Raw genomic sequence first — 24,029 nt, 5'->3', positions numbered from 1 at the left:
GCTAACAAGCACCGCTGCGCTTATCTAGCATGCACATAACATGCCACGCCCCCCTCCATCGCACCGTCTTTCCGCAGTGCGTTCACAGATGGCATGAGAGGGAGAGGTGGCGCGCGGTAATTCGAATGCAGCGACGCGATCGCTGAGAGGGGAAAATTCCTACACGCTGCAGCTGCATCATCAGACATTTGACAACCCTGAAGTGTCCCCCCTCGACACTCGCTTCATCATGGCGCTGGATCATGCGTTTGATTGCGTGCGCCTTGCACTCACACTTAATACCAACGGCCTCAACGTTGGGACCAAGACATATACCTACATTTCGGAGTTCCGTTGGCAACGTGCCACTTAACTCAAAATCCATTGTCTTAAATTGGACTCTATAAGGTTCGGCAGCAGGGGGACACCACGAGGCTCCATGCTCTCCCGCTTCCTTTTGAGTGTTGATATACTTGGGCTGCCTCCTTTGCTCGTCCACACCACACAACAGTTGCCATAGTGTGTAAGCCGATCAAATTACGGTGAGAACAGTGACTGGTAGCGGTACGGAGATAAAGGAACACCTGGAAGCTGCCGCGAATGCTATACATACCCAAGTTTACGATATAGATTTGGCCTGTTCCCCGAAGAAATCAGGTTACTTTGTACAACCCCACAAGGCTATGCAGGCTACCATCATCTGCTCCAGACATTCAAGTGTTTCTCCAAGGAAACGCCACCCACAAAACTACCCCCATTCGCATTTGGGGTCAGCGGGTCCACGATAAACGCTCCAGCACAGCAACCACCGCAACCCAGATTAGCAGATTAATCACGAGGATCGCAAGCAAACAGCATGGCCTCAAGAGGTCCAACCTCCTCCGCCTTGTAAAGACTGTTATTATCCTCAGTGTTATTATCTCAAGCTGATGAGAGCATCAATACAAAAAAATTCCGATAATTCGAAAACCCACCAACACAGCAGTCGGCATCCCTATCAGCGCAGCCGCACACTCGCTGCTAGAGATGGGCATTCATAACACATTTTACGAGCAAATTGAAGCCCGACGTACGGCCCAATACAATTGTTTAGCAGTTATCATCACTGGGAGAACCATTCTAAAATCATTGCACATTTCTTACATAGGCTGAAGACCACCTGACATCGGTAAATCCTGGAGCACATCAGTGCGGCACTGATGCCCCGCAACATGCATCCATGACAACACCAGGAGCGCCGACAAGCAAGGGTGATGGTGCTACCAAGCAGTACCACTCTAACGCAGATTCTGCTACGTAGACACGGCGAGCTACACTGGCCGAAGCGCGGTAACGGAAGTGGTGGTTGGCCACTGAGGAAGTGCGGCATGCTTCTGTTCACTCAACACTTTTGCCTGGATACGGAGAAGTGGTCATTGCCCACGGTATTACGTGTACACGGGCCAGTTTCATCACATTGGATTCTGAGACTACCCTGCGCAATTGCCCAAGAGGGAGAGCTTCTGCGGAAGAGGCGCATATACGAGACCGGCCTGAGAAAACAGCAAGACAAGTGCGTCTGATTTAGACACCAACGCACTCTTCCCTCCGTGGAACCAGACGCCACACCAGGCAGCACTAGGATTCTCCAACCAGGCTGATCCTGAGTCTGAAGAGGGGCCGTCTCACACGGTGAGAAGGATATGCTCTGGACTTGTCAGGAATATAGATTGAGCACTTTACTCAAATAGTGCTTCCAAACAATAGTCCTACAGCCCTATAGGCTGAGTCACGTTAACCTTCCGGCAGATCCCAGATCCCTCAAAAGAGGACAATCAGTAGCGTGGATTAGGCTGCAGACATTCACTAATGCGACCCCGCCCTATGTCATCTACAGTACCCAGAAAGGTACCAGAACATATCCAAGTGGTGTGGACTGTCAACTGTGCTGTGCTGTTGGCATCGGCGCTAGCCAAGGCTCGTCTCAAGGAAACCGTGCGACAGTAGCAGCAGTGTCTCCCGCCGGAAGGTGTTCAATCCGGTAGCCCATCGGAACTTCCGGAACAGGGCGCCAGTGAGTGCGCCGTGGTGCACCAGAAACGACCGCAACAAAACCAGGAAAGGTGCTTCTACTGCGACGGCAACGCCCACCCGAGATCTGCGTGCCCGTCAATGTCTTCCAAGTGCCACAACTGCGGCAACAAAGGTCATTTTGCCAAGGTCTGCCTCAATAAAAGGGTGTCCTCGCAAAGAAAGGTGCGTGTCTGCGCGGTCCAACCCGACACCGGGAAAACGTTTGTTGGGGCAATTGACGCGGACGGGAAAGCGCGCTATGTGCAAGTTACGATAAATGCAGTGCCAATTGTTGCTAAGGTGGATTCAGGGGCAGAAGTGTCTGTTTTGCCGTCTACTTTTCCAGGGTTGCCCACACACCTTGATAAGGCGGATAAAGTGTTGCTGGGTGCGGGCGGCCATAAGCTGAATTTACTAGGCAAGTTTGTGGCGGAAATTTCATGGAAAGCGGAAACTGTCCGTCAAACTTGCTATGTTGTAAGCCCACTACGTGACGTTCTTTTGGGGCTGCCAGCCTTGGAGGCCTTAGGAGTTGTGAAATTTGCCTACTTACTGACAGCAGATCAGGAGCGACACGAGGTACTTTTTCCGCATGCCGATTGTAGCCTAGGAACAATTCCAGGAGTGTACACTATCCGGCTACAACCTGGGGTATCCCCCATGCCATAACAGTCCCGCGGAGAGTGCCGATTCCCCTCATGGGCAAGCTGAAGCAAGAGATCGAGAGACTAGTGCGCATGGGGATAATTAGAAAAGTAGACGGTCCCGCTGAGTGGTGCGCCGGAATCGTGCTGGTCACGAAGCAGTCGGGAGAGCTAAGAGTGTACGTAGACCTCACCAAGCTAAATAAGTGCGTTGTTCGTGAGCGCTTTACGTTGCCTACGGTAGACCAAGCTCTAGGATCTCTGGCAGGTGCTGAGTGGTTCTCCAAGCTTGATGCCTTCTCGGGGTTTCACCAAGTTCGTCTAAGTAAGGACTCCGAAGAGCTAACTACGTTCTTGACTCCTTTCGGGAGGTACTGTTTTACCAGACTTCCATTAGGAATAACGTCCGCTCCTGAATATTTTCAGAAAAGAATGTCCGAAATTCTATGTGGCCTGCCAGGCGTTGTCAACGTCATGGATGATGTCTTAGTTGTCGGCGAAACGAAAGCCCAGCATGGTGAACGTTTACCCCAGGTTTTGTCGCGCTTAGCTAGTTCCAACGTGACCCTGAATAAAAAAAATGCATGTTTGATGTTAATGAAGTGCGGTTGCTTGGACATATTTTGAAGGGGAACGAAATTGAGTCTGATCCGGCTAAGGTCAGTGCTATCAAGAATCTCAGCGCACCGAAAAGTGTCACCGAAGTAAGTAGCTTACTCGGCATGGCCAATTACTTGGGACGGTTTCTTCCTGATGCGTGCTCTTTTACGCAAAGGTAGTGAATGGGTATGGGGGTGCGACCAAGAAAAATCCCTAAATGACCTGAAAGAGCTAATTTGTTCGGCGAAGTTTATGGCCTTGTATGATGGAACGCTTCCAAAAGTTCTGTCGGCGGACGCCCCCTTTTTTGGACTGGGAGCTGTTTTTTTTTTCAGACGCAGAAAACAGGACACCGTAGGCTTTCGCGTCTCGGTCCCTTACAAACACCGAGCGACGATACTCTCAGATAGAAAAAGAAGCGCTGGCACGGACATGGGCTGTGGAAAGATTTGACGAGTACATGTGGCCTCAGAGTCGTCTGTGAAACGGACCACGAGCCTTTGGTGTCTCTATTGGGCCAGATGGCCATTGACAACATGCCGCCACGAATTCAACGATTCCGGCTGCACCTTATGCGATATTTGTTCAGTGTCCAGTACGTGCCGGGTAAATCGCTTATCACAGCCGACACACTATCACGGTCACCGATGGCACTCAGCGATGGCGAAAAAACGTCGAGTGTATCAGACGTCCCGGCGTATTCTAAGGCGTGTTTGCTGGGTTTGGAAATGGGGACAATTTTTTGGTCAGAGTGAAAGAGTGTCAAATGAAAGACGACATTCGTAAATGGTTGCAGGGGCTGTGCCAAACCGGTCGGCCAAAAAAACCCACCGTTCCTTCGTTCCTGATTCCATACTGGCAAGATCGAGCGTGCCTCAACATCATTGATGGTCTCTTGTTGAAAGGAAAGAGGCTGGTAATCCCGCAACCTTTAAGGCCAGAAGTGCTGCGCAAACTGCATGATGGGCATCAGGGCGTCGGTCGATGTCGCAGCGTAGCTAAAGGTTCGGTTTGATGGCCTTCATTAAGCACCGAACTGGCCCAGTTCGTGAACCAGTGTGATGTTTGCGCACAACATGCGCCGCAAAGAACTGAGCCCATGATAGCGACTGGGACCCCTTTATTCCCTTGGGAGAGGGTTGAGGCGGACTTATGCGTGATCTAAGGTCAGGCCTACCTTGTCGTGGTTTAATACCTTTCGCGTTAACCCGAGATTATTATTCTTCCTTCCACACAATCTGGCGTGGTAATTGAAAGACTGAAAAGCATTTTTGCACGGCATGGAATCCCTGAGTGCGTGGTGACCGATAACGGTCCTCAGTTTGTAGCGACTGTCTTTGAACAGTTCGCTAGGGCTTATGGGTTCCGCCATGTCACCGTCAGTCCGAGGCACCCGCAGGGCAACGGGGAAGTCGAACGAATGGTTCAGACGATTAACCACCTCATTTTAAAGTCCAATGACCCTTACCTCGCACTTTTGGCTTACAGGGTAACTCCCGGAGTATTTGGAGTGAGTCCTGCGGAAATACTTATGGGTAGGCGACTCAAGACAAGAGTCCCAATGCTACCCCGTCTCTGAAACCCAGCACAAAGCAGCCCGACAGTAGCAGTGGCAACTTATCAAGAGGTCAGGAGGCGGCAGTGCCGTTATTACAACCAGCGCCACCGCGCCAGGCCACTTCCCAAGTTAGAAGTAGGGGACCGGGTGTGGATGAGCGACTTGAAACGCAAGGCCAGAGTCCTTGCACCAACGCCGCCACCCCGTTCATACGTGGTGCGGACAGACGACGGGGTTGATCTCCGCAGGAACAGGAGAAGGCTTAACCGCCTAGCGAGAGAACGTTCAAGCACAGAAACCTTTGAGTTTCCAGAGAATGAAGAGCAGCCGGGCGCTGCACAGTTGGTCAACGGCACTGATCTTCACAGTAACCGGGGGTCGCTTAACCGTCGTCCAAATGAAAGGGGAAACGCGGATATTTCCGCGCAGGCGAGTACTGCCCAATAGGATGGTAGCACAGGCGACTTGGTAACAGGCCGGTTCTTCGAACTGGCGACGTGGCCCATGGTGACTCTGCACGCACAGTAACGAGATACGGTAGAGTGGTGAAGAAGCCCATAAGGCTGGGTATTGATGAGCAGTTCTCTGCGGTGTTGTTGTTTTGGTGGAATTATGTTTGTTTGTATAATGTATATTCTTTACCTCGATGGTGCACGTGGATGTGTAGCTGTTGTCTTTGAAAGGGGGATGTGCTGTTATCACCCGCCAGTGTTCGAAGTGTTCAGCCGCAACAGATAGCGGGCGCAAGCTGCGTCCGCCAAGCTGTATGTCACGTGATGTTTGAGAGTGTATATTATTAGCCATCAGAATACACGGCGGGGTCTTCCGTTCGTAACCTTCAGCGCGGCTGTACGATTCCCTTCTGGCTTGCGCCGACACTTCGCGCATGCGGGCTGTCTCGACATCAACTACTTCACTCACACACTTGGTTTGGGCCTGCCATTTCAAACCCCAGCAAGTCAATCCCGGATTCTACATCAGTAATTCCGAGTATTGGGTGGCCGCGTTTCTCAGCTGCATTCGCGAAGTACAAGTTGCGGCCCTCCAGCTGGCGGAAGACGCCGCTAGGGGCCATGAGCTCCTGGCCATCTTCTGACGAAGCGCCTACCCTTAACCTCCCTGTCGGGTGGTTGCGATCATCAAAGATGACATATTAAATTTATTCTCACTCTCTCCCACTCTGGGACTGTTGCTCTAGTCCAATTTGAAAGCGCTCTTCGCAATGAGTATTTCTTCCATGCTATTTCTTCAGTCTATTTTGTAGATCAGTAGTCACTCTGTACCAGACCGTCATTCGGCGTGTTCAAACTGCACAGTTGATTGGCCAGGGGACGTCAAGTCGGAAAGGAGATTTTTTGGGTCTGCTAGAAAGTGCCAGACGAGTTCATGTCAACAACTGTATTTGCGCTAAAAAAGTTACCGTGTTTTCATGACGGCGTGGCTGACGTTCTACAATTGGTGAGAGGAGTAGGAGGGAATAGTATTCGGCCCATTTGAAAGCGCCCTTCGCAATGAGTATTTCTTCCATGCTATTTCTTCAGTCTGTTTTGTAGATCAATAGTCACTCTGTACCAGACGGTCATTCGGCGTGTTCAAACTGCACAGTTGATTGGCCAGGGGACGTTAAGTCGGAAAGGAGATTTTTTGGGTCTGCTAGAAAGTGCCAGACGAGTTCATGTCAACAACTGTATTTGTGCTAGAAAAGTTACCGTGTTTTTATGACGGCGTGGCCGACGTTCTACAATTGGTGAGAGGAGTAGGAGGGAATAGTATTCGGCCACAGGTTTCAGGCTAGCTAGACCGGCATAATCATCATTGTTACCTGCACTGGCGTTGTAGTTGCAAGGTGAAAGGTCCTCCCCTACATTGTGCAAACAATGTAGGGCTGTATAGAGGAAAATGGACATCGCCTGTAAGTGTGCTTCTTATAAAGTAGGTACCTACGCTTACCGTACTGCTGTGCTAATTGTACATCAAAAATATTTCTCCTCAACAAGATTTCTCAGCAGGACAGCCACCATGTTTATTGCGTCATTGCAAAACAAGAATAAATAAATTGGTGTGACTGTCTTGTAGAGGACAATAATATTATCGCAAATTTTTCTTAGTAAATGTTCGATTTTAGTGGTTTTTGTTTGTTTTTCTCCTTTTGTTACTTTCCTCTCTCATCTCCCTTTTTTTGTTCTTAAACTCTCTAAAACTAAACCTTCGCAAGCCAATCAAAAGCGGAGGCACGACGAATGTTAGTTTCACTACTAAAATTCTCTTAACTGTGACGTTCGCGCTAGAGATTCATTTACACCATTTCCGCAAATTCATTTTTGGCAGTCAATTCTTTGATTATTTCAGCAAGGTTCTGGTTAGGAACGTTGCATGACCTCAAGTGCCATTTCACAGTACGCGGGGAGGTCTTCCGTGGGTTCATATGAGAGTGCAATTTGCTGGATGACGAATCTTGTGACACTGCGTACGGTGTAATAAGGGAGATCTACTATTTCTAATTTGTTTCCATCCGAGAGCGACTGTCAGAAAACACGCGGCTAGAGGCATGTAGCTCGAAGTTTGTGACGGCCAGAACGTGGTGGTGATGCACTGAAGAACTGGTATACGCCTACTTGCTGGTGTTTATTTCTTTTGCCAGTTGTGGAATCTCGGCACGTAGTAGGTAATGTACTTGTAAGGTGAGGGAAGTGGCCGTTTGTTTGAATACTTGTGGGTGTGTGGTCTGTGTAGGTTCCAATACGCGCTGTGTTGTGAGTCACTACCATTAGCTCATTGTGGACGCCTAAGTCTATTATGACAAGATTCTCCTTTCTCGATTTGGGGCAGTCATTTCGTGGACGAAGTGGTTTTACGGCAGAATTCAGGTAGCATGTGTTTCAATATTCCTGGGCGTCGCCACGTTTTAACGATAGAGAATTAACCACGCGCTCACTAGGAAACGTTGGTCGTAGTGACATTTCTGGGAAGTAATTAAATAAAGCTGTTAGGAAAGTTGGTGCATCTTGATTGAAAAATGCAGCCCGACTACGACAACGACAGAAGGGATCGCCTCTCCTGTCATTTTTTCCTGGAGCTGTTGTCGAAGTCGCGCTTGATTTTTCAAACTTCTGGCCAGCTTTGTCAATGATACCATAGAGGCATGGGCTTCTTCTCCGCTCTGTGACTCTATGACGGCGTTCGGTATTCATACGTGTCCGAGTGCTTGTTAGCGACATTTTAGGCAAAGGCGATTAAATTTCCAGAAGCGCGAAATTCATCGGTCTTGCCCAGAGGTAACATCTTTCCAATTGGCGAGCTTGTGTTATAAAGAATGTGTTCACTTCGAACCTTACCAGTCTACATTACAAGGAAAGGAGAATTGCAGCAAGCCTTTTAAAATCGATTCTCAGAGTACAAAAAGCCATCGTATATCTAAAATCTATTTATGTGGTTTATTAGGCTCAGAAGAACGTGTTTATTACTAGTTATCTGTTTGATTTTTGTACATTTATCATTTGAATGTCAGTATTACAAAATGTCAAAAATACTGTACCGTGGCGGCAGATGACACGAACCATGAGGTGATGAAGCGATGTATTTACACGACTATTTACAGGCAGCCATTCCGAGCCCGGGCTTGCTGCACCCCGCACCCATCTTCTTCCTTGTCATCTTTAGTGGTTGGCCTTGCTTGCGCGGGTATTGTCCTGTCCCGTGACAATACTAACGACAGGCAGTTACATTCATTATACCCGACTACCGGGATTTTCTACGCAGAAAAAACAACAGGCAATATATGCTCCAAATAATCGTGACGTGCGAATCGTGCCTAAAATGTGATTTAGGTTCAGCATGTATTCTGTTCAAAAATCTGAACTCACCAACCTTAAATTCGTCGTACATCTTACCCAACACGCAATAGGAGGAAAGCGGTAGTATATCTTCATCCCTCGAAGTTATTTCTGAGAAGCTTAACCACAGACGCGCAAACCTTAGAGCATCCATTGCCATGCCGCGTATCTCACATAAGGCTTTAGGGCCCCTATTCGTGCTATTTGAATCTGATTATTATATTTTATTCTTTTTCACTTTAATAAATTCATTTGTGCCTTTTCCGTAGTTCGAATGGTTAAGGGCAAAAGCAATACTGTAAAATGTTATATTGCTATTGTGTGTACTTAAGATCAAACTGGGCTCGTACTTGTTTCAGCGGGCAACGCAAGCCTTGGTGAAAACTTTGTATTTTTCATAACTTTTGCTCTTCGGTGCTGTATAGCGGCCTATACATACTTCGAATTCACCGGTTTCAACCTTCCATGTGCTAAATGTCTTTTTGGATGTTAGCCTCCGCATTCTGATTTACTTTTACGCACACACGACATTTACGTCAATCGCTGCACCCTGAAAATCGTTTGAAATGAAACGCACGTTACTGAATAACAAAGGCAGAACAAAATAAAAAAAAGTAAAGGTCTTGAAGAATTCGCAAAATCAGAAACATCAGACAATAAAACTTTGAATACAGCCTAATGCTAGACTTGCGTGTATGCCATTTTTACATTGTATCATGCGCATAGGGCCACCAATATTGCATGGGTTCGTACTGAATGTTGATGATTGTCGGATGTTATTGGCGCAAGGCCAACTGGGGCAAAGATCACCAAAACTATAGTTATATATGAGGTGTGAAACCTTAAACACTAAGATAAATTAGAAGAAGCACAAGTAAAATCAGAAAAGGACAATGAGCATGGCTGGTGTGTAAAGTCAGGGAGTGATCATGTGTGGTATGAAATGAGGTTTAAAATTTAAATTCTTTTAAATATTTAAAAACACACTTGATAGAAAACATGGGATCGTCAGACAAGAAAACCTCTGAGTGTAGTGGGGCGTGTAGTCTGTATAGTTGCGGGAAGTGTTGGCGTCGCGTTGTGTGAAGTGGTGTGCATTGAATGACTATGTGAACAATGGATAGGGCATCTCCGAATCTGGTGCACTGGGGTCTTGATGATCCTGTAAGCAGATACGAGTGCGTTGCCTGGGTGTGCCCTATCCGTAGCCTAGCCAAGGCGACTTCCTTGTGTCTGTTGTGTGAGGCAGCTGTGTAGAGTCCCAAATGTGGCTTTATTACATGTGGTTTCCTATATCTGTTAACTCCAGTGTGTTTGCCATGTTCTACGGAAGTGTTGTCTTCTGTGTGGCTTGAGGTCTGTATATGGTACGGTTGTTATGTCTACAGTGTTCCCGAGTGCAGCAGCAGCGACCTTGTCGTCCCTCAATTTGTTCCCAACGATAACAGCGTGTCCTGGGACCCAGCAGAGGAGCAGCTCATGCTTTTGTGCATACACATATATGGTAGTATTGAAAACAAGATTAACTATGTGGTTTTGGAGGGGCTTGTGCGATGACAGTGCGTGAACAACACTTAAAGAATCATTAGAGATGCCGGAATTGGGGATTTGTTTTTCAGGAATGTGCTGTACGATGAGTAAAAAATGGTTGTGAACACGCTCATGGATCTGGATGCATTAAAATTCGGACCATGTGCAGAGAAAGACACCATAGTGAAGGTTAAGGAAGCGTGAGTGTAAAATTCTGCACATGGGTATTTAAACTGTAGAGACGGAAAATGCTGCAGTATTGCCGCTCGTGGTACCCGAGTTTTTTCAAGTTTCATAAAAGAAAGGTCGCGGGACACAGGGCGAGCGTTCCAAGGCGGTAAGATGTCTGAAAAGGATGATCTGTACACATATAAAAACGAAGCGCTCAGATCCGAGGCTTGCTCTCTCACTTTAAGTGAAAAGGGCAGGGGAATAGATAGGCGATTTGCGAACAGCAGAGAGTCGGATGTATTGTTAGACTGGATAAAAAGGATGGTTACTCAGCGATGAAATTGTAAAAGCACAAAACAAGTTAAAGTACGTCCGTTGGTTCTCAAGGCTCCACTTGCTACACTCGACATACAGACTTTCGACCGGACTAGTTCGAAAAGCAACCGACACAAGACGAAGTCCCGAATCTAGCACCGGGTCAAGCATTCGCAACGCTGTTTTAGTCGCCGACCCATACACCACACTGCTATATTCCAAACGAGACCCAACCAAAGCAGTATACCAGCGCAGCAGGAGTTCTTTGTCCGCCCCATACGATTGGTGGTAGAGAAACTTACGGATATTAATTGTTTTCAGATATTTATGCTTACGTTCCTTGATGTGTGGAATGAATATGATTTCGTGGTCAAACACAACACCTATAAACTTGTGCTCCTTGTTCCCAGGAAGTGACATGCCATTAAGAGTAATGTCTGGGTCCGAATGGACTCCACGCATCCTGGAGAACACAACCCAAGAGCTTTGTGCAGGATTGAATTTAAAGTCATTCTAGTCTGCCCGGCCAGCTAGTTACTTGACGTTAAGCTGGACTTGACGTTCGCAGATTGGCATATAACAAGACCTAACGGATATCTGGACGTCATTTACATACATTGAATAAGGAATTGTAGGCGGCAGTGCCTTTCCAACAGAGTTCACCTTAGCAATAAAAAAAACGCAGCTCAACAATCTACTTTGTGGCACGCCATTTTCTTGGACATGAACCTTTGACAGTGCAGAACCAACTGTGATGCGAAAGGTTCTCTCCGACATATAGCTACAAAGGATGTTCAACATGTTGCCCGAAACACCGATTGACTTCAGGTCACTAAAGATGCCATACCACCAAGCGGTGTCATAGGCTTTCTCGATGTTGAAAAACACCGGACTTCAAAACTGAGTATCACGAACGCATCCTTTATATATGATTCAAGAGCGACAAGTTGGTCGTCCATAGACCACCCCACTCTGAAGCCTGCGTGGCAGCTCTCGAGAAGACTGTTGTACTCCAAGAAGTACACGAGTCTTCTGTTTATTATCACGATCATCTCGAGAAGCTTGCACAGGTAGCGTGTGAGGGAGATGGGTCGATAACTTGGGGGAGTAGAAGGATCTTTCCCCTCTTTCAAATTGCTACAACTATGGCCTCTCTCCAAGACTTTGGAATATACCCCGAAATCCATATCTTCTTGTAAAGGTGAAGGAGTGCAACAAGGGTGTCTGCGTGTAAGTGCTGTATGATTGTATATGTAATGTTGTTTGGACCTGGAGCTGAGTGTTTACAGGTTCCTCAGCTCACGAAGCGAAAACTCTGAGTTATAGGACGTGCTTGATCTGTCGTTGTCATGTAAAGGGTTCTTTTCTGTGCAGAGTTTGTGTTTCATAAAACTGTTTGTGTAATGTGCTGAACTGCACACGTGTTCGATGTGTTGTGCAAGTTTGTCGGCGTGGTCTTCAAACGTGTCCCCTGTTGTGCTGACCAAAGGCAGGCTGTCTGTCGACTGTCTTTTGGGTTTGGGTATTCTTGTCCATACTTTTCCTGTGTGTGTGTGTGTGTATAAAATAATTGATGTTATGAATGAGCGCCTATAATCTCGTTTTGCCTCACAGCGGACCCGTTTACGAAACGCCTTTGCCCGGTTGAACAACCGGAGGTTACCGATGTGGTGAACCGACGAAGGATACCCGACGCCTTGTTCTGGGCTTCTCGCACCCACCTACAGTCATCATCGAACAATCGCCTCCTCTGGTTGCGCGGGGCACCAGAAGTGTGGGGAATGGACATTTCGGCGGCGTCGAGGATGTGCGCCGTGAGGAGTTGTGTGGCTTCATCTGCGTGTAGGTGTGTTATGGTCGTGTAGTATAGTTTGGATGTCTCAGTAAATAACTTTCAGTTAGCTCGTGGTTCATTAAGCTGTTCCGGGAAGATGGGCTGCATGGGCCTTTACCTATATACGCGAGTGAGGTGGGGAAATGTTCACTGCCGTATGAGTCAGTGCCCACACCCCACTCGAGACATGGAAAGAGAATTGCAGTACCAATACCCAAGCCAAGATTTTATAATGTATTGTTTCCTCAGTTATGGTATGTAGGCTGTTTCGTGTTGAAAAGGCATGCTCGAGAGGATGTTAAAAACTTCTCTATCAGGCTACCTTGGGCATCTGTGCGAGAAGAGCCCCAAAGAGAATTGTGTGCATTAAGGTCGCCTGTCAGGATGTATGGTTCGGGCAGCTGGTCATCCAGCGCCTCAAAGTCAGAGCTCGATCAGGAGGAATGCATATCAGAGCAAGATCAGGAGGAATGCATATAAAGCATACCATTATCAACCTCTTAAATATTATTGTTCGAATTGCTACAGCCTCAAGGACAGTGTTCACTGTGATAGGGTGGAATGCTAAGGATTTCTGGGCGATTATCGCCACAACGCCCGAAGAGTGTGTGCAGCCAGCCCTAACCTTTCTGAATGCCATATAGCTATTAAGAAATTTGTATGATTGGATATTAAATGCGTTTTTTGTGCACACATTACACTTGGCTGATTAGCATGCAGAATCTCGTACACCTCGTCAAGACTATTCAGAAGGCATCTGGAGTTCCATTGAGCAATATCTTCTCTTCTCATTATTAAGTGTTCTGAGCTACTGGAGTGTGACTATTTATGTAAGCACCACAGATGGCACAGGCAGTGACGCGAAAGAGGGGGTCACTGCAGCTTCCTTAGTCTCCATCTCATCCGTGCCGTTGCGTATGCTTTGGGCCGGTGGAGAGGAGGCAGTGAATGCCGCGGCATCTCCAACAGACGTGGTTGCAACCACAACCGCTGCTGGATCAGCGAGCGGCGCGGTGGCGGGACGGGCTGCCGGAAGCAACCCGAGGGGGGCTGGGCGGGACCAGGTCCGACTCGTGGTACTGGGTCTCCACCGAAACCAGACACCGCTCTTCCCCCCGGCGATCCGCGTCGGCATACCTTCCCAGGGGGAAAGAGGCGAGCCCCTCTCGCTCTTCTAGGAAGGTGATGTCTTGTGTGACCTTGATGTTTGTTATTTTCTTCTCAAGTTGAAACTTCTTGCATTTTCTGGAGTACACCACGTGTGGGCCCTGACAGATAACGCAGAGGAGTTGTTGTGACCTACAATTGTCAGTGCGATGGTCATGTTGGGCGCACTTGGCACAGGTTGTTTGGTCCCGACACCAGTTAGTACCATACCCGAACTGCTAGCATTATAAACAGCGCCGCGGATTCGGGATGTACACTTGGACGGAGCGCCGGATGAAACCGGAATTGATATGGTCAGGAAGATTGGAACCGTCAAATATTTAGAATTTATGTCTAGTTGGTACTACCTGATCCTCTTTTCTAATTATGATGCGCTTCACGTCCGTCACACCTTGACTTCTGATGCCTCCTAGAAGATTGGCCTCTGTCTGATTTGCAAAATCTATCTGCGAGATCATGCCCTGCGAGCTGTTGAGGCTGCAGTGGGGCATGACCTTGATGTCAAGTTCGGCAATACGGGTCTGCTTTAAGAGTTTTTGGCCTGCTGCTCACTGTGTACCTCGACCAAGATTTCCCCGGTTCCTTGTTTCATATCCTTATAGGACTCACCTGCAACACTTTCCAGAAACTTGGAAATCAAAAACACGGACTGTGAAGCAATAGGCCTGGCTTGTTCAAGAGATTCAGTTACCAAGAAGTAGGGGTACTTATCCGTTTTTCGGATTGTCATTGTCGGACGGCGTGGAAAGAATACTGCGGTGGGGCCCTTTTTAGGGGGCCGATCATGGGGTAAGGGGAATTTGGAAAAAAACCATAGAGCATGTATAAAAGCAGGGGACGGGGGTACTTTCTTTGTCAGCCTTATCCTAATAGCTGAAGAGGTCCCGGGACTCCCTGCCTGGTAAAGAGACAAGGAGACAATCCGCCGGAGCTTTACCTGGGCTGATGTTTGATGTTTCTGCCCTTCACCCTAAAACACACCGCCATGGTTGCATCCACCTTATGTATGGGGGCTTGGGGTCCACGGTGTCACCAATACCCTCACCTAGATTACTCAAGGTGCCCTATGTGGCGTCCTAATGAATGTTTTATTTTGGCATGATGAGAACCTGTTAATATTTCGTAATGTATATTTTACCCAACATAACACTGAAGAGATATTCCGTACTTTGCAGAGCCCTGCAGGGATTTACTGTCCTCGAAATTTATGCTTTACATTCCTCATTCGCTTTCTCTGATTTCATGGTTCTATCTAGGCTAATTTTTCTAACCGACCGCTTGCTTCTACAGAGTTTCACCGATTGGGTTTCGCATAAGCCTTCCATTGCTTTGAAAAATTTCACTCCTTTCTTGTCATTAAACTTGAATTTGTTGATGAAATAGAACACAAAGGATATGATTTTTCAACTCGATAGCATTAGAAGGCTCCTTTTTCAATTTTTCCGCGAGCGCTCCGCGCCGGCTCCCAGACGCGTGCGTCGCGCATCCCCGGAAATACATTTCATTCACACGGAAGCTAGAAATGAAGCAGCCAGATTTGATTGACCGCTTAAGTCTTGAATATGGCGCCCCACAACTCATGTGGGAAAGGAAGACAATGATGCTACTTCGGGGACGGAACAAAAGATCGGCATTTTCAGCAGGTGGCGCGCCTGTGCAGGAAACTTCATCCTGCGCAGTGTCTAAGGGACCACTTTCGACGTACACCGTAACCACCCGTATCGACAACTGACGCCATCACACCAAAGTGGCTTTCCAGAGGAAGTAAAATCATTTCAAATCGTTAGGTGACGGCAGAAACCACATATAAAATATAAGTCGAACCGTAGTCAATGGCTTTCAATATATTTTGACCACATAAGTATCTTTACATTCGCCGAAACCCGAACACTTAGGCGTTCTTGTTTTCTCCTTCCATCACCAAACTGGCCACAGTGGTCAGGAATAAAACCCCTGTCCTTTGGCTCAGCATATAAAAGCCTTACCCACTGAGACACCGCCGGTTGTTTTCTACAAAACTCACGCGTGCACGACATTTGATCACCAATTGAAAGCAGGCAAAATGTTTAACGCTAGTCTCACAAACACTAAGCAAGTCACAAATTATGAGCCAAAGCGAACTAAAATAAAACCGATTATATATGTAATCCCACTAAGTTACAAACTTCTTTTCTATATTCCCGTGGGTCTGCCTGCGGCTGAATTGGTGTTGGGAGAACGACGGACGGCGCCAAGCGGCCAAGCTAAAAACTACCCTAAAGTTGGTAAAGATGTCCCCAGCGAACCGTCACTTCAATATGTTCGGCATTATGAAAATCACTAAAAGGCAATTGCTTAATTCATTGCAGACACTATAACGGGCCAATCCACGAGAAGAAAAGAAATGAGGAGGAATAGTGAGCCGTTCAACAAGTAATTTAGATCCGCGTACTGCAGAGCCAATTGCGTATCTTAACGGCCATGAAGGAAACCAAATAAACACCGCCGTCTGGAGAGTGGATAAGGCACCTTAAACCTCGCGTTTGTTTCGTAGGAACAAAGTGAAAGCCATTCTACCTCCGGGGTAACAAAACCTATCACCAGAAAACAGAGAAGGCTTTGGAAAACAGGGCAGGCAAATAACTCAACGTACGGACGAAATAAGTTCAAATGAAAAGAATTGTCTCTGGCAGTATGGGACACCAGTGTGTGAAGGTTTACGACCAACACCTTCCTAGAGCATTGGGCTGATGATGATGATGATGAAGATGATGGTGATAATTACAAAAAGTACTAAAATAAATCATTGGTAATACTTTGATTCCATAACAGAAAACATTCTCCTAGCACCAAGGCAACGACTTAGAAAAGAAAATCACGACGTGCGATCGCACGAAAAAGAGTGACCACGGTAAAGAAACGACTGGACGAAATGATGAACATTTCCACGATCCAGCAACGCCGCATGAAAGCTCTCTAAGAAAATCATGGATAGTAAGCTATACAAGGAGAAGCGACATGGCCGGATGAAGTTTATTTTTAAGTTACAAGATCAAAAAGTACGCCCACTTCCCCTCGCGGGAACGCTCGTGTGATGCGACACTGAGGGGGTTCAAGCGCAAACGGAGAGCAACCGTCGACCGAAAGGCCGCCGGAGAACGGCACACCGGTTTTATTCTAAGCACTGTATATGCGCAGCGCGCCCGAAGGAGAAGAAACCGCGGAGATAGAGAGAGTATTGCACATGCGATGATGATGATGATGATTAGTGGCTTTCCCTTTGAATCGGGGCGTCGGTTGTCAGCAACCGACTTGCCTGTTTTATTACGTTTACTTGCCCTACTCCCAGCTAACCTATAGATTTGCTTCCTCCCTCCCATCTCTCCCTCTTTTTTTTTTAAACTCATCGCCCCCACCCCCCTTTTTTCTCCCCTCGCTGTTCTACATACTCGTCCGCATGATTACTCCGCGTGCGTACCCATCCCTTCCCTACTTTTCCTCCACCACCACTCCAGTCGCCTCTTCGTCACCTCTATGGCTTTGAAGTTGAGGTTCCCCCTCACCCCGCGGTGGCCGTATCTGTGTGCAGCTCCTGACAATATGGTCTATAGTTTCCCGATCACTGCCGCAGCATGCACACGTTTCATCTGAACCCGTGTATGCCCGGGTTCTCAGGCACCCTGCCCGTGCCTCGAAGAGCAACGCACTGCCTCTCGTATTGCCATAGAATCCCTCCTTCTTAATTTCCCGTTTCTCTGCCCTATAAGTCTCCAGGGTTTTTTTCGCTTCCATTCTCTGTGCCCACTTCGTCGTCTCTGCTGCCTTTACGTGCTTTTTAACTGTTGTGTAAACCCCCCTTTCCCCTACCGACTTTCCGTACCGCTTGGTCAGCTGTCTGGTCCTCCGTCTCCCCCGCGTGTCCACGCTCCTCAAATACAGGTACTTAAACACCCTCGCGGCCCATTTTGCGTCCTCCATGTCACGAAGTCGCTCCTCAAACTTTATCTTGCTCTGCGCCTCCCTCGCCTCAAAAGACGACCAGCCCATATCCCCTTGTACCGCTTCATTTGTAGTTTTACTGTGGGCCCCTAGGGCCAATCTGCCTACCGCCCTCTGATTTACTTCCAGGCCCGCTTGGGTCTCTGGCTTCATGCACAGAACCGAATTAGCGAAAGTTAATCCTGGTACCATGACCCCTTTCCAGACTCCCCTTACCACCTCGTATTTGCTGTATCCCCAGAGGGCTCTATGCTTCATTATAGCCGCGTTCCGTCTTCCTTTCGTCTTAAGGTGAGCCTCATGCGCCTGCGTGTAATCTTGGCTGTTGTTCAGCCATACTCCTAAATATTTATATTCTTTCACCAATGGTATTTCTACTTGCTGCACTGATACTGTTTTGTGCTCCTCGCTTTCATTAAAGACCATGATCCCCGATTTTTCTCTGCTAAAGGATAGCCCTAGGTGCGTCGCTTCTTCACCGCATATATCCATCAAGCCCTGCATACTTATCCGGTTGTCCGCCATCAACAATATGTCGTCTGCATACATTAGTCCCGGAACCCGTTCTTCCACCACCTGCCCGTTTTTCATGTAGGATAAGTCGAACCCCATCGTGCTGACTTCTAGCTTCCTTTCTAACCCCGTCATGTAGATCATGAACAGCAGCGGAGAGAGAGGACATCCTTGTTTCAAACCCTTGTAGGTGTATACAGGCCTATTGTATGTTACCCCCTCCCACACTATTTGCACTTGGTTCTCCCGGTATAGCTCTCTGAGTAAGCTAATGAATTCTGCCCCAACTCCCTCGTCCTCCAGGATACTCCAAAGCCGCTCCCTGTCTACATTATCATACGCCGCTTTAATGTCCAGAAAGGCTAACCACAAAGGTCGGTTTTGCGTCTTCGCCACCTCTATGCATTGGCTTACCACGAATAAGTTGTCGTCTAGTCTTCTGTCCTTTCGAAACCCATTTTGTGCAGCACCGCGCACAGCGCCGCCCACCGGCGGAGTGAGAGCGCGCTGGGCCGCACACGCTCTCACCTCGGCACGCGCCGGTGCCAGTGCGTCTGCCGCGGCTATAACGCAGCACAATCCAACACAATCCACTTTAATCTGATCCGATCTAATCGAATCCAAGCCAAGCCAAGCCAAGCCAATCCAATCGAATCCAACCGAATCCAATCCAATGCCCCTCGCGAGAGAGTGTTTGCTATCGGAGAGGAGAGCGGGAGAGTGGCTGCGGACAACGGACACACGCGGACAACAAGGGACGCACACAGGAAGGACAGGGCCGCCGACAAGAGATGCTCTGAGCGTAGCATCTAATAAACACAGAATACACCGACTCTGCTATCTAAGGAACAAACAGGACTTGTATGTCCCTCCTGCCATTGGTACGATTCAGCGCGCCACTACCCTGTGCGCGTGGGCTGCAAGGTTTGTGCAGTCCGGTGAAGCTGTGTGTGGCCCGTTTAAGGCGCCCTGCTCCAACATGTTTTGTTGGCGGTGCATTGAACTCTTTTAGTGGGAATCGTTTTGAGACTTGCATCTGCAAGCTCCCGCCACAACCACCACCAAACACCTCCTTTCCAACTTTCTCCAACTAAACGTGCGCCGGTTTTCACACTCGCGGGAAAGAGTGTTCTTGTGGGGCTGTACTTTCTTCGAACTGTGTGCAAAGCCCTGGAAGGTGGCAGAACCGTTGCCGCTTCTGTTGTTGAAATTCAGCGTTTTAAGTCACCGATGGGAGACTGCATAGGCCTTCCTTACGACCCCGCACGGGGCACCTTGAGTAGTCTTGGTGACGGTATTGGTGACCCCGAAGACCCGGAGCCCCCATGTTTATGCTGTAATCTACCTTGCCGAAGAGTTGAGGTGAAGGGCAGGAACCACAAATGGTGGTCGTCGGAGCCCAGGTCAAGCTCCTGCGGATAGGCTCCTTGTCTGTTTATAAGGGAGGGAGCTCCGGGACGTCTTCAGCTATGAGTGTAAGGCTGACAAAGAAAGCACCCCCGTCCCCTGCTTTTATACATGCTGTATGGTTTTTTCTGAACTACCCAAAACCAATGACCGGCACCCCAAAAGCGGCCACACCGAAGCATCATTTCTACCCTTTCCGACCATGACAATCTTCAGACCTTATAACTATACCCACTGCTTGGTAATTGAATCTCTTGAACAAGCCTGGCCTATTCTTCACAGTACTTTTTCTTGATTTCGAAGTTTCCGGAAAGTACCATAGGTGAATCCCATAAAGCTAAAAAACAAAGAACCAGCGAGATCTTGATAGAGGTACATAGTCAACAGCAGGCCACAAAACTAATGAAGCAGACCCGTACCGCTGATTTTGACATCAGGGTCACACCCCAGGGTAGCGTCAACAGCTCGCTGGTCGTGATCTCGAATTCAGATCTTGCAAATGAGACAGACGCCTATCTTCTTGAAGGCTTAAAAGTCAAGGTGTGATGGCTGTTAGGCGCATAACCATAAGAAGAGAAGATAAGGTAGTACCCGCTGTATATATCATCCTGACATTTAACCATTCCGTCGTTCCAGACTACATCAGTGCCGGTTTCATCCGGTGCTCTGTCCGAGCGTACATCCCGAATTCAAGTGCCAGCGGTTCGGGCACGGTACTAACTCGAGTCGGGCCCACCTAACTTGTGCCAAGTTCGTCCAACATGTCCATCCCACAGATAACTGTAGCTCACAACTCCTGTGCATTACTGTCAGGGGCCACACGCGGCTCACCGCAGAAAATGCGAGACGTTTCAACTAAAAAAATGAATGGTCTGCAAGTCAGGAATAAATAGAATAGTCGTATAGGAATGAAAAAAAAAACCGAGTTCAGCTTCTGAAATGCTAAAGACGTTTTTTTGAGCAAGGTAGTATTCACCAGATCAACTAGATAAGAAATGCAATGATATTTCGCTCAGGCGGAGGACGCTCAAGTGTCCTTAAATGCGGAGCGAAATCAACGAATACACGTTTTAGTAATCACACACACAAGCTGCGTGTTCACTTTTCGTTTGTTTTTCGCCTTCAACGAACGGCTGATCACTCGGCGGACGCATTTTTTTTAAAAGTACAGGGTAGGCACTTCACAAGCGATACCAGGTGTCGTTGGCAGAGTTGATTGATTGATTGCAGGATTTAACGCGCCGACGCAACGGAGACAATGAGGCACGCTGTTGTGGAGGGCTCCGGATTAGTTTTGACCACCTGGAGATTCTTAACCTGCGCCGAAATGTTGTACACACGGGCTCGTTGGAAGAGTGTCGTATCTGATAAGGATGTCTGATTTCGGTTTATGCTAGAATCTGCAGTCTCCCTGTGTCATATGACGATGTTTCGAAGAAGAGTTTGGTCATGGAGGCGTATTACTCTATAAGCCCATCTTCGCTCTTCTCGTGGAGGATAAATGTAACAGATGAATCTGCGAGCGCTCACATCGGGACAAGACGACCCAGCATTAAATTTGCCGTCGTGTGCCGACTCCGGAGTGTAATTTTGCATTATCCATCGTACTTCCTTGGTACAATGTTTGTGAAATTTATGCCGCATTGGCTTGTTCATGGTACTGATCAATATCTGATATGTGATATTGGCAGGCGTAACTTGCGTGCGGCCAGATATGAGTGCTCCGCTGAATTTTGTAAGTGCACAAAGTCGATTTACATCATAGTGTGTATGGCCGCAACATTACCATCGGAGGAAACACTGCTTATGGAGACACTGCCACTAAATTTCAGGGCAGCGGAATTGCAATCAGCTGCATGCAAATGCTGGCTTCGGGACGCCGGCCTTTGACACACGCCCGGCGCTCATATAGATCTTACTAAGATCGCGTCATAAACGTTTATACTCTCGTGAACACACCACGCTTGGAAACAAAGTGCCTGCTCCAAGTTATTCGGTATTTCGAACACGGACAAACGGTAAATCGCTGTTTGGAACGAGCCCCAAAAGCAACGGCGACAGGGGGAGCGGGCCGGGGACTTCCGCGGCTGCTTTCGAAACGGGCCGCTAGGGGGTTTCAGTGGCGGCCCTACAGGTCGCGCTCGAGGCGTATAGTGAGCAATGATCCGTATGGCTGCATGATATGTACAGTGAAGCTGTTATGATACCAATTATATACATCTCCACCCGGCGGAAGTAAAGAGACGGCTGTACATCTTCCATTCAGGAAAAGAAACCGGTGCCCGCGGAGGCCGCAGACGCGGCCGCGGAGACGCCAGCGCCATCTCTCTCTCCCGCCGCGGATCCTCCCGCGGCGAAGTCGGAGAAGGTGGCGCCGCACGTCGGCCCCCCACCAAAGAAAGAACTTAAATTAAAGCGTGGCAAACTGTTCGCATGGTGACGGAGCGAAACATCCCCCTCGCGAAGGGCACGATCAAATGCAGAGCATTTCCGGGGGCGCACGACGTTAAGTAGTTTGCGTTACGTTAATGTTGTTGCACTTGTGGCAACTGCTGGCGAGAGAGCGCCCGTCAGCAGTAATTTGAATGAGTCAACTATATAAGTCGCGTTCGTAGCGTCCCATTCTGTGTCGGCTTTGTGGCCCAGTGGGTAGAGCACCATGTACATTGCGTTTCGCCCGCAGGGTCGAGGGATCGAAACCAGGCGCCGGATAGTATTTTCTTTTATATAGTGTAGGGGGAGGGGTGCGGACAACGACGGTGCGGACTACGATGGGACAACGCGGGTGACATCGTGAGTTACTGAAATGCACTGCATTTAAAATTTTAAACATAAAGGTCACAAAACACATAACCTTCCCGGATGCGCAAAAGAGGTTCTTCTCTTTCAACTTGGGGAGGTACGCCGACGCGGCTCGCCGTGGAGCGGAGCGCCGTCTGGTTCACCCCCGTCTGGTCGAACCTGGTCCCGGCCCCGCCGCATATCGGCATCCATGGTTTCCTCTCCACCGGACTGAAGCCCACTCGAAGGTACGGAGGAGATGGAGATGAAAGAAACCGCAGTACATCCCACCCCCGCCTTACCGCCTGTGCCACGCGGGGCGCTCCTGACGCCCTCTGCGGTGGCGGCTCGAACGAAGGGCACAGGAAAACGTGCCAAGTACTGGAGTTTTAGTCTGCCGGGTACCGCTTCCAAATATGATCATAACACTGAAAAAAACCCCTCCCAAGAGTGCAAGGCCCGAAATACCTTACGTAAATAGTCGCACTCCAGTAGCTCTAACACATCCTAATGGGGAAAAAAAGTATTGTTCAGTGGAACTGCAGAGGCCTTCTTAATAATCTTCACGACGTGTACGAGATTGTGCATGCTAATTGGTCAAGTGTAATGTGGGTTCAAGGAACACATTTAAATTCCAATCATACAATTTTTTTTAAATAGCCTAATGGTATTCCGAAAGGATAGCGATGGCTCCACACACTCTTCGGGTGGTGTAGCCATAATCCCCTGAAATCCTTAGCATGCCACCTTATCACCTTGAACACTGTCCTTGAGGCTGTAGCAATTCGCACAATAATATTTAATAGGTCGATAACGGTGTGCTCAATTTACATTCGTCCTGATTTTCCACTTTCGAGCTCTGACTTCGAGGCCCTTGTTGACAAGCTTCCGGAACGATATATCCTGACGGCCGCCCTTAGCGCACAATGCTCATTCATGTTTTTTTATTTCTACAATACTGCAGGCCTTTGGCGGCCCAAGCAGGAGTGGTTTGTATATACATCAATGAGGAAAACCTGTTGTAAACAAGATAAAGAAAGACGAAAAAAATAGAAATATGAATTGCAAGTAAGAACAAATAAGCAATGAACAATCGAAGAAAACACAAGAGAACAAGAGAGGGCTAATCAGTGCATATTTCAGACATATTGCATATATGCAGGTAGGGAACAAGGCAGCAAAAAAATAGCGAAGCAAGGCAGCATTGATCTACACAGTAGCGTATCTCAGATATTTCACAATTAGATATGGAAAACCAATAACGAGATAATGGCACAACTCATTTTATTCTACGTGTTGGTTAAATAATATTTGAAAAGAAGGTTTCGGCTGGCAAGGAATTCCAATCACCGATGATGCGCTGGAAAAAGGAATGTTTGAATTTGTTTGTGCGTGCGAAAATCGAGTTAAATTTAGGAGGGTGAAAGATCCTGGTGGGTCTGTGGGGCAAAAGGTGCAGACAAGGTGCGGGGTCGAGTGTTAGTTTATGGTTCCAGAGTTGATAAAGAAATTTTAGCCTTGTTATTTTTTGGCAGCTCTGTAACGTCATGATGCTGTTTGTTTGCATTAAAGTGGTAGGCGAGACATGTCGGCAGTAACTATTATATATGAACCGTACAGCTGGCCTCTGAATTCGTTTAAGATTGTTAATGTCGTTTTTATTTACG

This window comes from Haemaphysalis longicornis, unplaced genomic scaffold (genome assembly GCF_048455015.1).
Source record: "Haemaphysalis longicornis isolate Haplotype H1 unplaced genomic scaffold, Haemaphysalis longicornis Haplotype H1 scaffold_28, whole genome shotgun sequence".
Classification (NCBI taxonomy): domain Eukaryota; kingdom Metazoa; phylum Arthropoda; class Arachnida; order Ixodida; family Ixodidae; genus Haemaphysalis; species Haemaphysalis longicornis.
This window is presented reverse-complemented; position numbering follows the sequence as displayed.